This window comes from Martes martes (assembly GCF_963455335.1).
Source record: "Martes martes genome assembly, chromosome: 6".
Taxonomy (NCBI): Eukaryota; Metazoa; Chordata; class Mammalia; order Carnivora; family Mustelidae; genus Martes; species Martes martes.
This window is the reverse complement of record NC_137893.1, coordinates 138,276,677-138,286,038: the sequence shown is the minus strand read 5'-3', so window position 1 is coordinate 138,286,038 and position 9,362 is coordinate 138,276,677.

Genomic DNA, 9,362 nt, shown 5'->3' with positions numbered 1-9,362 from the left:
CCTAAAGGAGCTGGAGAAAGAACAGGAAAGAAAGCCTAAACCCAGCTGGAGAAGAGAAATAATAAAGATCAGAGCAGAAATCAATGGAATAGAAACCAAAAGAACAGTAAAACAGATCAATGAAACTAGGAGCTGGTTCTTTGAAAGAATTAATACGATTGATAAACCTCATTAGCCATCAGGGAGATTCAAATCAAAACCACATTGAGATACCACCTTATACCACACAGAATGTCCAAAATGAGTAAGACAGTAAACAACAAGTGTTGGAGAGGTTGTGGAGAAAGGGGAACCCTCTTACATTGTTGGTGGGAATGCAAGTTAGTGCAGCCAACTTTGGAAAACAGTGTGGAGATTTCTTAAGAAATTAAAAAAAGAGCTACCCTATGACCCTGCAATTGCACTACTGGTTATTTACCCCAAAGATACAGATGGAGTGAAAAGAAGAGCCATCTGTACCCCAATATTTATAGCAGCAATGGCCACAGTCGCCAAACTATAGAAAGAACCAAGATGCTCTTCAACAGATGAATGGATAAAAAAGATATGGTCCTTATATACAATGGAATATTTTGCCTCCATTAGAAAGGATGAATACTCAACTTCTGTATCAACAGGGATGGGACTGGTGGAGATTATGCTGAGTGAAATAAGTCAAGCAGAGAGAGTCAATTATCATATGATTTCATTTACTTGTGGAGCAAAAGGAATAACACAGAAGACAGTGGGAGAAGGAGAGGAGAAGGGAGTTGGGGAAAATCGGAGGGGGAGACAAACCATGAGAGACTATGAGCTCTGAGAAACAAACCGAGGGTTTTGGTGGAGAGAGGGTGGGGGCTTGGGTGAGCCTGGTGGTGGGTATTAAGGAGGGCACATATTGCATGTAGCACTGGATGTGAAGCATTAACAATGAATCTTGGAACACTGAAAAAATAAAATAAAGTTTAAATTAAAAAAAAAAAAAGAGAGACTGATGAACCCCTGGCCAGACTTATCCAAAAGAAAAGAGAAAGAACCCAAATTAATAAAATCATGATTGAAAGAGGAGAGATCACAACCAACACCAAAGAAATACAAACAATTATAATAACATATTATGAGCAGCTATACAGCAGCAAATCTGACAGTCTGGAAGAAATGTTTGCATTCCTAGAGACGTATTAACTACCAAAACAGAACCAGGAAGAAATAGAAAACCTGAACAGACCCATAACCAGTAAGGTGATTGCAGCAGTCATCAGAAATCTCCCTACAAACAAGAGCCCAGGGCCAGACAGCTTCCCAGGGGAATTCTACCAAACATTTAAAGAAGAATTAATACCTATTCTCCTGAAACTGTTCCAAAAAATAGAAATGGAAGGAAAACTTCCAAACTCATCTTATGAGGCCATCCCATCAAGGGATTACCTTGATCCCAAAACCAGACAAAGACCCCATCAAAAAGGAGAATTACAGACCAATATCCTTGATGAACACGGATGCAAAAATTCTCACCAAAATACTAGCCAATAGGATCCAACAGTAAATTAAAAGGATTATTCACCACGACCAAGTGGGATTTGTCCCAGGGCAGCAAGGTTGGTTCAACATCTGCAAATCAAATTAGTGTGATACAATACAGTAATAAAAGAAAGAACAAGAACTGTATGATACTCTCAATAGAGGCTGAAAAAGCATTTGACAAAGTACAACATCCTTTCTTGATCAAAACTCTTCACAGTGTAGGGATAGAGGGCACATACCTCAAGATCATCAAAGCTGTCTATGAAAAACCCATAGTGAATATCATTCTCAATGGGGGAAAACTGAGAGCTTTTCCCCTAAGGTCAGGAACATGGCAGGGACGTCCACTATCACCACTATTCAACATAGTACTGAAAGTACTAGCCTCAGCAATCAGACAACAAAAAGAAATAAAAGGCATCCAAAACAGCAAAGAAGTCGTCAAACTCTCACTCTTTGCAGATGATAAGATACTTTATGTGGAAAACCCAAAAGACTCCACTCCAAATCTTGTACAGGGATTCAGTAAAGTGTCAGGATATAAAATCAATGCACAGAAATCAGTTGCATTTCTATACACAAACAGCAAGATAGAAGAAAGAGAAATTAAGCAGTTGATCCCATTTACAATTGCACCCAAAACCATAAGATACCTAGGGATAAACCTAACCAAAGAGGCAAAGAATCTGTACTCAGAAAACTATAAAGTACTCATGGAAGAAATTGAGGAAGACACAAAGAAATGGATGTTCCATGCTCATGGACTGAAAGAACAAATATTGTGAAAATATCTATGCTACCTAGAGCAATCTACACATTTAATGCAATCCCTATCAAAATACCATCAATGTTTTTCAAGGAAATGGAACAAATAATCCTAAAATTTATATGGAACCAGAAAAGACCCCAAACAGCCAGAGGAATGTTGAAAAAGAACACAAAAATTGACAGCATCACAATTCTAGACTTTAAGATCTATTACAAAGCTGTCATCATCAAGACACTATGGTACTGGCACAAAAACAGACAAATAGATCAATGGAACAGAATAGAGTCCAGAAATGGACCCTCACTTCTTTGGTGAACTAATCTTTGACAAAGCAGGAAAGAATGTCCAATGGAAAAAAGACAGTCTCGTCAACAAATGGTGCTGGGAAAATTGGACAACCACATGCAGAAGAATGAAACTGGATCATTTCCTCACACCACACCCCAAAATAGACTCAAAATGGATGAAAGACCTAAATGTGAGACAGGAATCCATCAAAATCCTTGGGGAGAACACAGGCAGCAACCTCTTCGACCTCAACCGCAGCAACTTCTTTCTAGAAACATCGCCAAAGACAAGGGAAACAAGGGTGAAAATGAACTATTGGGACTTCATCAAAATAAAAAGCTTTTGCACAGTAAAGGAAACAGTCAACAAAACCAAAAGACAACTGACAGAATGGGAGAAGATATTTGCAAATGACATATCAGATAAAGGGCTAGTATCCAAAATCTATAAGGAACTTATCAAACTCAACACCCAAAGAACAAATAATTCAATCAAGAAATGGGCAGAAGACATGAACAGACATTTCCGCAATGAAGACATCCAAATGGCCAAGAGACACATGAAAAAGGGCTCAACATTACTTGCCATCAGGGAAATACAAAATCAAAACCACAGTGAGATACCACCAGTCAGAATGGCTAAAATTAACAAGTCAGGGAATGACAGATATTGGCGAGGATGCAGAGAAAGGGGAACCCTCCTACACTGTTGGTGGAAATGCAAGCTGGTGCAGCCACTCTGGAAAACAGTATGGAGGTTCCTCAAAAAAACTGAAAATAGAGCTACCCTACGACCCAGCAATCGCACTACTGGGTATTTATCCTAAAGACACAAATATGGTGATCTGAAGGGGCACATGCACCTAAATGTTTACAGCAGCAATGTCCACAATAGCCAAACTATGGAAAGAACCTAGATGTCCATTAACAGATGAATGGATAAAGAAGATATGTCATATATATATACACACACACACTGGAACACTATGCAGCCATCAAAACCCCCGACATCTTGCCATTTGCAATGACATGGATGGAACTAGAGGGTATTATGCTAAGCGAAGTAAGTCAGCCAGAGAAAGATAATTATTATATGATGTCTCTCTGATATGAGGAATTTGAGAGGCAGGGTGGGGGATCATGGATGGTAGGGAGGGAAAAAATGAAACAAGATGGGATCGGGAGGGAGACAAACCATGAGACTCTTAATCTCAGAAAACAAACTGAGGGTTGCTGGGGGGCTGGAGTGGGGAGGGATGGGATGGTGTGGCTGGGTGATGGACATTGGGTATGTGCTATGGTGAGTGCTATGAATTGTGTAAGACTGATGGTTCACAGACCTGTACTTCTGAAGCAAATAATACATTATATGTTTAAAAAACCAAAAAAAAAAAAAAAAAAAAAAAAAACAAGAGTTACCGAGAGCAGAGACAATTACATTGATTATACAAGCTTGGAATCAACTAGAGGTGTTGGGAGTTGGCAAGTGAAACAAAATAGTTTCCAATATGAAATGAAATTTCTCTCCAGCTTGTAGCATTTACATTTCTGTACACAGTGGGGATGCCAGTTAACATTTTATCCAACTGAGAGGGTGTTACATAAACTTGGTGAGCCTGCAGCCGTGGAGAATCTGCATTTCTAAGGGGGAGAAATCTCCTGTTTGGGACAATTAAGATTCCCGTGGTTCTCTCTTGCTTTTCTTTGTGCAAGACTCTGGGGCGTCTGGCATCCTTTCAGAAACGTACAGGTTGATTCACGGAGCACAGGTTGTATGAAAGCTGCGATGAAATGTTTTTTCCTGATTAGATGGCGGGGCTAATTTTGAAAAATACATTGTTTTGACCATTCCATCCCTTCCCCACATCAGCATGCTGATATGTCTCATTCTGAGAGAACCGGGGGACAACCCCTGTGCCCAAAGTGGCAGCTGGGAAAGATTTTAAAAAAATAGAGACAGATAAAGGAAGCATGGGCTGAGAGGTAAGAAGGACAGCTGGGAGATTTAAGAGATCGTGGCCTCGAAGCAGCTGAAGGAGACAGCAGTCCAGAGAGAGACTGTTTGCGAGATAAGAGGCTTTGTGCAAGCCGAAGAAATATGCCAAAGATGATAAGAAATGCAGCTGTTACGAAAGCGTGAATTGTCCAGATTCTCAGTCCGCCCTGGACGGTAAAGATGGGTCCCCATGTGCGCTTTCGGGGACAAACCCAATGACTCCTTTGGCCAGCCAGCTTCTGCTCTCAGACTCTCTCCGAGTGAGGACGCGTGTGTTCCTCTCGCTCCACCATTTTCAAGATGCCCTGGTCCTGTTTCTGGCACTATTTCTTCTTCAAGTTCTCTTTTCTCTTTCATCTCTTCTCGGTTTTCATGGAGACAGCCAGGCTTTTAATGGCACATGACTTGAACTATACCCATTTAATAATGACATTCTGCATTTAAATACAATGTGGTTGTTGTTAAAATTGCAGTGTTCAAAGTTTATAATTAATTGACATCCCTTGACATAGACTCATTCAGTTTTATAGTAGCTCATAATGATAAATCACCGTATAATATCCTTCCCATAAAAGCCCAAGTGGATGGAGGTCAAGATGATAAATAACCAGTACAATCCTTAGCACTATGACTAAACAAATGTTGACCACAGAAATTAAACTTAAAATAGAAGCACGGAGACATTTATGTTCTACGACTTGTATGAAGGGTTTTAATCATGCATATAATTTGCCTCAGGGGTCCTTAAATTTGGTTTTAGCCCCACAGTTTACTGAACCCAAGGCATATTTATGAAGCTTCCCTGAGAATTTCTGAGACAACTCCTTCAGACACAGGAGGTTGCAAAAATAGTCGAATGGTGGTGATTTCTGTGGTGTCATCCAGACTCGGGGCTCCTTTCCCAGTGCTATCACCTTCAGTTATGACTTCGGGCAAATTGTATTAGCCTCTTTGTCAAATGAAAATGGTAATACCAAGCCTACTATGAGGAATTAAGATAATGTATGCAGTGTCTGGTAAAGGGATGCCCCACCAAAATGTAGACATTTACAGCGAAGAAGTGAATGATGGGAATAAAGAGAAGAATGTTCCATCTAATGTGGATTATTACTAGTCTTCCTTCTCAAATATGGAACTACTAGATGGAATGCCTCTTTACAAGAGAAAGCAAGGGCTACAGGGAAACAAAAGATCCATGAGGTCAAGGCTTTGTACTGATAATTCCCCTCTAAGTCCTCATGGGACTTCTCTTACCTTGGCTTTCCATTTGCCAGCCACACTCCCAACACATTCTCTTTCCATTGGGTGGTGGTTTATGCCCCCCGCATGGCCAGTCATGGTCAGTGACACAGCATAGGGAGCGCTTTAAAATATTGTTGATGAAGTAGGCATAGGATGGAAAATGGCATCAGAATACTTTTCTTTCATATGGTGCCCAGATGATAAGCAGGTACAGTAAGTACAGTTAGATATCAGGCTAAAGGTCCAAAGGGTGGATTCAGCTGTGATTGGGAATGAATCAAAACGGGTTCAGGGCAATCCTGATGGCTTTTTCACCTCCTCTGGAACCCGCTGTCCCTGTGTTTTCCAATAATTCTTACCGGTGTGCAGGGATCTCCCCCAGCACCAATTCAGTGGTTGCTGGTTCGTAGGTAACAGGGGATGGAGGACAGGGAAGTGGTGGGCGGCTCTGTCTCAGGAGCCCCAGGGTTAAGGCAAAGGGTTCGCTGGGAAGGGACGAGTCAGGAAGCAGCACGGTGAGGTGGCGAGCACACAGGACGCAGTTCCGGCATCCCCCATCCCCACCTCGAAACCCCGGTTGTGCACTATGTGGACATCGTGACCTTGGGCAGGCTGCTGCTCCTTGCCTTCGCACTCTTCTCTTCCTCTGAAAAATGGGGCTACGATCCCCTGCCTCACATTGCTGCAAGGATTAAGTACAAGTACCTGGTACATGGCATGTGGTGAGTGCTGCAAGCCTGTTCCCTCGCTTCCCCTTGCAAACTTGCCATTATTTCTATAAAGGTCCACCATCGACAGGCACGGACCCGTAGCAGGACAGAAGCAGCACGGCACAAGTGAATCCTGACGATGCAAGCCTGACTCTCAGCCGCAGATGATGTTCTACATTTTTCTAATTTTATTTTCAGGTCATCTCTATACTCAACATGGGGCTTGAACTCATGACCCTGAGATCAAGGGTCACCCGCTCTACAAACGGAGTCAGCCTGGTGCCCCACAAATGACGTTTTAATCTGTTGGAGGAAAGGATACTGGAGAGCAAGGTAAGTACACTTTCTCTAATCTTCCTCCTTTCTCTTCTGACTCGCTTCCCGGCCTGAGACGGGAAGGGACGACAGATAAAGAATGCCAATGTTCCGTGTCTCTGGACATGCAAGGTCCATGGCGACACTCCATCGAATCTTACCAGGGGCACCACATTCGCCTGTTTCTAAAATTTTTCCCCTACAAAGAATATACTCCTATGTTTTAAATGTCTAAACCTTTCCAAATTCAAAAACTCAGCTGTTGTCCTAAATGTCTTTTATTTAACTAGAGAACAGAAAACCATATATCCAATCACTGTCTTTTTTTTTGTTTAAGGGGGGCGGGAAGGGGCAGAGGAAGAGTGAGGGAGAGAATCTTTTTTTTTTTTTTTTAAAGAGAGAGAATCTTAAGTAGGCTCCATGCCCAGTGCGGAGCCCGACCTGGGGCTTGATCCCAGGACCCTGCGATCATGACAGGAGTCAAAATCAAGAGTCAGATGTGTAACCAACTGAGCCACCCAGGTGCCCCCTATTACTGTCTTTTAAGTGATTCCCCCAGTCCCCATCCCCAGATGAAGTGTCCCGACACCCAGCAAGCCAGCTCTCCCTCTCTCCCGCACGTGGCCCCTTTCGTGGTCAGCCCTCGCCTCAAGTGTCCATCCCACGTGACTCGCACTCCATCATCTCATCCTCTTTCAGGGATGCTGTTAAGAGATGCTTTCAACCTTTGTGCCTTTTTTCTTCAATTTTTTCTTCTACATCTTCACATCCCTCTTTTCTCCAGTGATAAAACGTACACAGGTCAGTGCAGGGTGGAAATGCATACCCCAAGGCTCTCCAAAGTCACCAGCTGTATGTCTCACACCTCATCTGAGGCAGGGGTCAGAGGACTTGCAAACGAGTTCTTACCTGATTGGGGCTGTCAGAGCAACACGGTTTTAAGAGAGAGCGGAAACACACTTCCTACTTGGCAAAACTGTATTTTTGTATTTCAAATTCATTTGGGACATCAGATTCAGGTATTTGCCCTTTTGAGAACACATTATCTGAGCGATTAAATGAGAAAAAAGACAAGACTGGTACTCAGTCCCTACTGCAATCAGAATTCCCTCCAACAGTGGCAAAATGGAAAAAGAAAGCACACCCTCCAACTCACAGGGTATTAATAGCTCAGTGCTATCCTTGTGGACGTAAAGCAATGGCTTCCATCTTGCAGGAAAGGAGTGACTAGAAAAAAGGGGACTTTATAGACTTTCTCTCCTTCGAAGTTGGTCAAGGGTCAAGAATGACCAAATACTGTGCAGTAAGACATAACTAATTTATGTTATCAAAGCTATAAATGTGTATCACTTTTCTTATCTAATTTCTAAAGTGCTTATACACGTCTTGCCTGACTTTTTTCTCATTTGATTTACGACTGGGGCTTCAAAGCCTGGAATTTAAAGGACTTGGCTAAAACCGTTATTGAACTTCTGATATTCAACTCGGAACAAGTACCCCAAATGAAACCTCTTCTGTACAAAGTGCTTAAGAAAAACAAGTTAGAATTTCCATGGAAACAGCCTAGAATTCTTGAAGGAGAAGAGAGGACAAAAGTAAGCATGAAAATGCATTTATTTATTTTTTGGTTCCTCTTCACCTCTGCCCCTCCAAACCTCAGGTTGTCATCTGAATGAACGTTCTCAAGCCTCAGAGGGAATTAAGAAGAACAATATTTGACAGGAGTGAGGAAGGAGCTAAATATAGCTCCCCTGTGAGAGAAATGTATTCCAGAACCTTCTCTCCTCCCCTTCCTTCCCCTCTCTGGGCAATCTTGCCATCTTCCAGTGTTATTTTTGTGCCGTTTCTGTTGCACAGCAATTTTAGCTGTTACTTGGTTGGGACCAAATAAAGAGAACATCATGAGATATGATTTTGTCCTCCTCTGGAAGGGTCATTCCATATGAGAAAATGACAAAGGACCAACTTCCAAATTAATATTGTATATATTCCCTCGCTATAATTTTCATTTGCCTAATAGTTCAGAATTTTTAGAATGTTCTCGTATAATTCATTCGTTTAATCAACAATGTGAGAGGTAGATAGAACCACTGTGTTGGACACTATCGACTCACATCTTACCAGCATGAACCGCTTCAAGATCACCCTGCTGGTAGGCAGAGGAACCAGGACTCAGCTGGCTCTTTGCTTTTCAGACCCCATTGGTTTCTGCACCTCCTCAAATATGACGGGCCTGCCTGCCCACTGTGGACATTAGGCCGTGGCTACACTCCCCTTTTAATTAGATATTAAGAACTTTTACTTACTTATTTATAGATATATAGCCTAGTATTAGAAAGTAAAAATCTTGCCCTCTTTCCTACTGCTAATATTGATGTTAGCATAGATCAGAAATAGCCCCAGGAAAGGTACAGCCAAGGGTAGGTAGGTGGGTTTTCCGCTTTCCTGAGTGTGGCTATTTTTGACAAGCTTTTCCCAGAATCTTCTGACCTATTCTTCACTGATATATTAAAGTTTTGTTCTAGAATTCAGCAATCAAT